At 34.7% G+C, this 8,876-nt stretch overlaps 1 long non-coding RNA gene across 1 annotated transcript in view; it reads right to left on the bottom strand.

Moving 5' to 3' along the window:
- Positions 1-1,553: 1,553 nt before the first annotated feature.
- LOC117114048 overlaps positions 1,554-8,876 on the bottom strand; it is an 8,325-nt gene continuing 1,002 nt past the window's right edge. Inside the window, exon 2 of the long non-coding RNA XR_004446290.1 lies at positions 1,554-1,925. This is a non-coding gene — a long non-coding RNA (uncharacterized LOC117114048). The remainder of the gene's footprint in view (positions 1,926-8,876) is intronic.

The following is an 8,876-nucleotide window of genomic DNA, read 5'->3' as shown; positions in this document are numbered from 1 at the left end:
GTCTTGTTCCTGGTCTTATTCCTGGTTGGTATCGTGACTAAATCAGTTCTGATCCCTCTTTGTCCTCATGGTCTTAACCTGGTACCTTGACTTTACTGCTCCCTCTATCGTCCTCATATCACAATTCTTCTCTTTGCCCTTTAGTAGGCTTTATTTTGAAATGTTTTCTAACTAACAGATCAATTCCTTGCGTTCCTTTTCTTATCCTTTTCCCCCAGTTGGTTGGTTTCAATTAAGTTCTATAGTTATGTACAGCAGTTCTCTACTCCTCTACATTTAAATGTACAAGTTCACAAAAACAAAATCCAACTTCAATTTAAGCAGTTGAAGTCGATCACCTGGTCATTTTTTCTAGTGATTTCTCTGGTCACTGTTGAGTTGGATTTTCTTTATTGTTTTTCAGACAAGCTCACAAATTTCTGTTACTGTCGAAACTTCGCCTGGTTCTCTACCCAGCTCAACATCAATGCCACAACAGGAATACTTATATAATTTGTACTGTCACATTAAGGTGAACACCATCTGGCAAAATTTCTCTGAATTCCCTCTGGAGGCCAGATGGCTTCCAGACGTACACATTATCCCGAGAAAGAATTAAGTTCCGAACAAGATCATTAAACATGTCTGGGATGATATGGCAGTCTTGCCCTACGCAAAATCTCCATAAACACACCTCGCGGCCAAATAAGTACTGTAATTGAACCAGTCTGCAATATAGAACAAAATATTGCCATCCCAGTCCTCCTCTTTTGTGTTTAAATCATTGCACCCTACCACTATAAAGACGGGATATGACTAAAAGTTGTCTCTCCATGGAAGTCCACACAGCTATCATCCCTGAATTTCGCAGAGTGAATTGACTCGTCTTTCCAACTCTCTCTTTACCCAGAAACAATACTAAATGTTCCCTGGAATACTTTACATAATTTGTAAGATTTTGTTTTTATTGTAATCTCAATAAGAAGTTCAAGCAAAAGAAATGGTCATCAAGAACATCTTTTGAGGATTACAAAAGCATTTAGTTTAAGTATTCATTAATTGCAATGCAATTGACACATCTTGTTTTTCCAACTCCCTCTTTACCCAGAAACAATACTAAATATTCCCAGGAATACTTTACATAATTTGTAAGATTTTGTTTTTAATTGTAATTTCAATAAGAAGTTCAAGGAAAAGAAATGGTCATCAAGAACATCTTTTGAGGATTACAAAAGCATTTAGTTTACGTATTCAATAATTGCAATGCAATTGACACAAATTGTCTTTCCCACATCTTCTTTTCCGAGGACAATACTGTACTGAATATTTACAACTTGTTTTGCTAAATCTTTCCTTAACTCTTTCACTGCTGCATGTAAACGCACCCCCTGTGCTGGGCCTTTTTTTTTTAGGGAAAAAGGTGATTTTGGAATAAATGCCAAAAAATACTAAAAGAGGTGATTTTGACATTCTTTTTGAGTGTTGGGGTGGAAAAGAGGCCTTCCTATGTGGTGAAAATTAAAAATGTTCACAATTAGGTGGTGGCGTTCAACTTGAATTTTCCTTTTTTTTTATATAAATTCTGTAAAATATTTACTTTTTCTTCAAGAAATTCATATGGGATGTTGTTTTTTTCATGTGATAATGAAGATACATAAAATGAACAAAAACATCACTCTAAAATGTGTTTTTTGTAACAATAAGTCATTTACAGTATACCCCATATAAGTCAGTTTGTAAATAATTGTAACAACAATGATTGTCTTTCATGAAATAAAACTGCTTGACAGCAAAAAAAATCACCTGTATCATCGACAGATTCACTGCTAGAATCTACAGAAACTGTAGAAATTTGGAAACGAATTACATGAATTATTCATATCAAATTTGTCCTTGCTGTCTGTAGCACCAAAGACTGTTTCACAAATTTTTTGACATTTTATCGCCTGTTGTGAGGCCGTTGGGTTAATACAATGAACACAACTTGTTTTGCCCGTTCATTCTTTTCTCAGAACAATGCTAAATATTCCCAGGAATAATTACATAATTTGAAAGAAAAAAAGCTTATTCATTCCCACCCTCTCTTTACCTGGAACAATATTAAATAAGGAATGCTAATGTAATTTTTAAGATTGTTTATGGAAAGTTCAAGCAAAAAAAATGGCCATCAAGAACATCTCTTAAAGAATATGAAAACATTTTCAATCATTAGAATGCCATTGACATAACATTTCGAGGAATACTTGCATAATTTGTACACAACTTGTCTTTTTTTAAGCCATAAATGTGTCTGTCTGATGCCTTCTTTACTAATTACCTGGCACAATATTAAATATTTCAAGGAATACTAACATAATTTGTAAGAGTGTTTATGGGAAGTACAAACAACAGAAATTGCCATCAAGAAAGAATATGAAAACCCTTTCCATCATTAGAAAGCCATTGACACAACATGATTTTCCGAAACCCTCTTTACCTGAAACACTAAATATTTTCAGGAATACTTGCATAATTTGTTTTTAAGCCATAAATGTGTCTATCCGATGCTTTCTTTATTAGTGTCAATGCCAAATATTCCTAGGAATACATACATAATTTGATTAGATTGTTTTAATATTCGAACTTCAATAAGTACTTCAAGCATAGGGAAAATAACTGCAAGAATATATTTTAAAGTATATGAAAACATTTAGTTTACTTTCATTCATTACTAATTACCTGGAACAATATTAAATATTTCAAGGAATACTAACATAATTTGTAAGAGTGTTTATGGGAAGTTCAAACAAAAGAAATTGCCATCAAGAAAGAATATGAAAACCCTTTCCATCATTAGAAAGCCATTGAGACAACATGTTTTTCCAAAACCCTCTTTACCTGAAACAACACTAAATATTTCCAGGAATACTTGCATAATTTGTTTTTAAGCCATAAATGTGTCTATCCGATGCTTTTTTTATTAGTGTCAATGCCAAATATTCCTAGGAATACATACATAATTTGATTAGATTGTTTTAATATTCGAACTTCAATAAGTACCTCAAGCATAGGGAAAGTAACTGCAAGAATATATTTTAAAGTACTGTATATGAAAACATTTACTTTACTTTCATTCATTAAATGCCATTCACACAACCTGTTTTTCCCAACAATTGGGCTTTAACGGCTCTTCCTGAGGAGGGGCTACAGCGGGAGGAACCGGCTGCACTGGCGCCCCATCCGACAGATTACTCTCTGCCCGGATGGACAAAACATCCATGTCCCGCACTGGACTAGAGTCCCGGGACGACTCCGATATGGGACTATGCACAGGAGAACGTGACCGAGGCCTAACCGGTCGGTTCGGAGCGACTACGCCTTGAATTAGCTCTTAAAAATTGGACTTGCGTCTGAGAAAAGGGCGCATCCTCACACGAATCCCTAGCGACAGGTCGCGGTGGCCGATGAATCAAAGCCGAGGGGAAAGCGACATATAATGCTAAATATTCCCAGGAATAATTACACAATTTGTTAGATTGTTTATTGTAATCTCAATAAGAAGTTCAAGCAAAAGAAATTAATATCGTAAACATCCTTTAAAAACTATAGAAACGTTGTGTATAGTAAATTCATTAGAATGCCATTGACAACCTGTTTTGCCAAATCCTTCCTTTACCAGGAACAATACTAAGAAATAAAACTAATGATTTCTCTATTTTGAAGTTTATGTTCAAGCAATAGAAATGACCATCAAAAATTGCTGTAAACATGTTTAAATGACACAATTTGTATTTCCCACGCCCTCTTGACTAAGTAACAAAATGCTAAATATTCTGAGGAATACTTACATAATTTCTTAGATTGTTTATTGTAATTTCAATATTAAAGTACTTCAAGCATAGAGAAAATAGAAACAAACAAAATTTCCATCTAGAACATATTTTAATGTATTTATTCATTACAATGCCATTGACTTAACTTGTCTTCCCTACCCCCTCTTTTCCTGGAACAATACTAAATATTCCCAGGAATACTTGCATAATTTGTAAGATTGTGTATGGTAATTTCAGTAGGAAGTTCAAGCAAAAGAAATGGTCATCAAACAAATCTTTTAGTGAATATAACAATATTTTGTTTACTTATTCATTCATTAAAATGGCGTTGACATAACTTGATTTACCCACCCCCTCTTTTCCTGGAACAATACTAAATATTCCCAGGACATGATTTGTATTAAGATTGTTTATTGTAATTTCAATAAGAAGTTCAAACAAAAGAAATGAATTTTTTTTTAATGAATATACCTCTGCATTTTGTTTACTTATTCATTCTAATGAATGCAGAGGTATATTGTTTACTTATTGTTTACTTCATTAGAATGCTATTGACACAATTTGTTTTGCTTTATCCTTCCTTTACAAGAACCAATACTAATTAAACTATTGATTTTTAATTTTCCATTGTTCATAATATAATAATAATAATAATGTAGGTGTATGTTAATATTTGGTAGCTTTAACATATAACAATAATAATGTCTATATTAGTTCAGGGACTTTGAAAGTGTCAAATGACCGATATACAACTCTGATGCAATTTGGTGCCAAAAGCTATAAAATGGTGATACACATAACAACATGAACTCTGCCATGTAATCATTGACTTGATTTTAGCTTTTGCATGCGACAACATGGCCTCTGCATAATTAATTGTTACTCCAGTCTTTGGGTCAACGAAGTGTCGTGTACGGTTAACAGTACCAAGTTGGTAGTTTTGTCCTGGAATCGGTGCAATTTGATTGTTTGCTCTCCACATATCAGAATACACAATGAAACCTAAAGCAATCCATTCTCTTATAATTGGCAGCAATGTGGCAGCACCTAGAGATTCTACTGGAACTAAAAGCCCTTTCTTAGTCACAGGCTTCAAGGGGAGGGAATCGCACATGGTTAGAGTGTCGACTAGTTGCTGTATCGTCACCATTGCCTTGATCAATCAAGTCCGCTACCACTGGAGCCAGGGGCAAGATAGTTGTTTCTGGCGTATTTTTTGTTCTATATAATTTTCGCCTATGTGTAGGAAAATTATGTCAGAAGTATATGGCCAGTTTTGGAAAATGTTAAATGGGCGTTGTCAATTAATAATCCACCTCCACATATTCAGCCTTGGGTTGCCTTTGGCAGCAAATCTTTTTTTTTAATTGTTTTTACTTCTAAAACCTTGTTTTGGTGAACAATTTCATATACTTCCTAATATACTGTATAAACCAGAATATTGGAATACAATAGCTTTTAAAAATGAAACCTTGTTTTTTCTTCCATGGTATTTCAACTTCTGTTACCAACTACTTTTTTTCACAAGAAACATACGTTTTGCACAGTTTTACTGCTAACTTGTGCTTGTCTTCCTAAGGATGTCTTTGACACCATTCGTTTTTCTCATATCCTTCATTCACAAATGCACGTAGCCTAAATGTAATTATAATATAATTTGTCTACACACCATTTCTGTAAAACTTCATCAATTACATGTTCAGAAGATGCATTGACGCAGTTTGACTTGCCCGTGCCTTCTTTAACAAGAAAAATACAATTTTATTATAATACTTTTAAAGATAGCATTTCTGCCACCTTTGTTAACAAGAAACATACACATTTGAATAATTACTTGTACTTCCTAAAAAATAGCATTAACACAGCTTGCTTTATCAAAGAGGTAGTTTCTAACAATGTAACAACATTAGTTTACTTACTACATCCAATTATGAGATTTCAGCATGTGTTACCAATTTCTCCTTTCACAAGAAACATAATAAAATAAATTTTAAAATGTAAAACTCAATTTATTTAGCTCAATATATATCTCTTATACACATCTAGATGTGTATAAGAGACAGTAATATAATAATAATAATAATGTAGGTGTATGTTAATATTTGGTAGCTTTAACATATAACAATAATAATGTCTATATTAGTTCAGGGACTTTGAAAGTGTCAAATGACCGATATACAACTCTGATGCAATTTGGTGCCAAAAGCTATAAAATGGTGATACACATAACAACATGAACTCTGCCATGTAATCATTGACTTGATTTTAGCTTTTGCATGCGACAACATGGCCTCTGCATAATTAATTGTTACTCCAGTCTTTGGGTCAACGAAGTGTCGTGTACGGTTTACAGTACCAAGTTGGTAGTTTTGTCCTGGAATCGGTGCAATTTGATTGTTTGCTCTCCACATATCAGAATACACAATGAAACCTAAAGCAATCCATTCTCTTATAATTGGCAGCAATGTGGCAGCACCTCACGATTCCACTGGAACCAAAAGCCCTTTGTTAGTCACAGGCTTCAAGGGGAGGGAATCACACATGGTTAGAGTGTTGACTAGTTGCTGTATCGTCACCATCGCCTTGATCAATCAAGTCCGCTACCACTGGAGCCAGGGGCAAGATAGTGGTTTCTGACGTATTGTTTGTCAAGGCTTTGCTTGGTTCATTGGTATGTTAGAGGCTATGGCTGATTTATTACATCTCATCAAAGAACATAGAATTCTAGCAAGGTAACTGCAACTTGCAAGATTCACACATTTGCTGAAAAATTAAAAAAATATATATATATTTTAATTTAGTTAGTAAATCATACTACATGTTTTAAGTCAGCATTTATATATGTCTAGCCTATAAGAACTGGTACATAATGCCATGAAAAAAACATTAAATCCTGCCTCGCAAGGCTCCATCTATCTATACGTGCGTAACTAGGCCTAATACCACAGAGTCACAACGACCACTACACACACGCCCACCCAACACAACACACATACAGTACATACCCAGCAGTGTTGCAGATAGAGCCTAGGCCTAAGCCCTACATGTATTTCGGGATCGATATTAAAATAAACTTCATTTTTCGGAAGACTGCTTAGTACCAAAACCTATTAACTATAATTTTTTTAGTATTGTTTAAAGAACTGAAGCTTACTTGAATGAAAAAGTATTTTTTATGCACCGATTCTGTTCCAAATCTTCGCGGCGAAAACTTCGGGCCCCATCCATTCCCATGTGATTTCTGATTTCGTTACTATTTGTTGAAATTTATTTACTCAACTGACATCCATCTCATTGAGTGAGGTCGGCCGGCACTGGATGCAAAAGATCGTAACATTGAGGATAAACAAGGCGGTTCTACCACGGATCTAGGCCTGCCTTGCCCTGGGTTGTTATTTTGATAAACAACTTAAATAACAACTCCCTGACCTTGTTTATGACATTTTATGGCTGAGCGAGCGCCATAGTATATTGGCTTAAGATAAGAAATTTTGTTTCATAGCTCTATGACATGGTGAAAATCACATTTTTCGTGAAATTTTCGGGATATTTAAAAAAATCGGGAGATATTAATAAAAATCGGGAGGGCGGGAGACGGCCTAAAAAATCGGGAGAAACCCGCAATTCTCGGGAGAATTGGGATCTCTGCATTTATACAGGTACAGGTAGTCATTAGTTGGAGGTACACACCTATTTGGGACAGTGGTTTAGGCTGTTGTGCTTTGCTTGCAGCTAATTACTATACATGATATATACAAATCGTAATTTCTTAATTATGGAAACGAATTACATGAATTATTCATATCAAATTTGTCCCTGTCTCTTATACACACTGATGCCATATTACAACCTGTGTTACTTAAAAATGATAGATATGTGTTGATTGAAAATTAAAACAGCATAATGCAATTATAACTTAACGTTATTGTCTTGGCAAAGGTCAGTCAGTCATTTCTATTCTATTTCTATTTCAGTCCTGCTATGTCTTGTTCCTGGTCTTATTCCTGGTTGGTATCGTGACTAAACCAGTTCTGATCCCTCTTTGTCCTCATGGTCTTAACCTGGTACCTTGACTTTACTGCTCCCTCTATCGTCCTCATATCACAATTCTTCTCTTTGCCCTTTAGTAGGCTTTATTTTAAAATGTTTTCTAACTAACAGATCAATTCCTTGCGTTCCTTTTCTTATCCTTTTCCCCCAGTTGGTTGGTTTCAATTAAGTTCTATAGTTATGTACAGCAGTTCTCTACTCCTCTACAGTTAAATGTACAAGTTCACAAAAATAAAATCCAACTTCAATTTAAGCAGTTGAAGTCGATCACCTGGTAATTTTTTCTAGCGATTTCTCTGGTCACTGTTGAGTTGGATTTTCTTTATTGTTTTTCAGACAAGCTCACAAATTTCTGTTACTGTCGAAACTTCGCCTGGTTCTCTACCCAGCTCAACATCAATGCCACAACAGGAATACTTATATAATTTGTGCTGTCACATTAAGGTGAACACCATCTGGCAAAATTTCTCTAAATTCCCTCTGGAGGCCAGATGGCTTCCAGACGTACACATTATCCCGAGAACGAATTAAGTTCCGAACAAGATCATTAAACATGTCTGGGATGATATGGCAGTCTTGCCCTACACAAAATCTCCATAAACACACCTCGCGGCCAAATAAGTACTGTAATTGAACCAGTCTGCAATATAGAACAAAATATTGCCATCCCAGTCCCTGTCTCTTATACACATCTAAAAAAATATAACTAATGCTGATTGTTTAAAGTTTCTTAAGATAATGGTTTTAAACGACCTCGAGTCAAATTGAATCTATTCAGAAGCGAGCATGTAGAATCATCCTTGGTCAAACTTTTTTATCTTATGATCAATCAATTAATTTGCTTAATCTTCAACAATTGGATAAAAGAAGAAAAGATATACTACTTATGTTTGCAAAAAATCTGAATACAATTATACCTAATGCACTGCCTCAAAAGAGAGGTGAAACATGTGGGAGAATACTTAGGAATTCCAATATGCAAGTGAGATGTATTGCAATACTGAATAATTCAAAACTTCTTGTTTTCCAGCATTG

The sequence above is a fragment of the Anneissia japonica genome, unplaced genomic scaffold (genome assembly GCF_011630105.1).
Source record: "Anneissia japonica isolate Jap-2015-1 unplaced genomic scaffold, ASM1163010v1 scaffold288282_len32542_cov153, whole genome shotgun sequence".
NCBI lineage: Eukaryota > Metazoa > Echinodermata > Crinoidea > Comatulida > Comatulidae > Anneissia > Anneissia japonica.
Note: the sequence above shows the minus strand (reverse complement) of the source record. Positions and strands in the feature narration are given on the sequence as shown.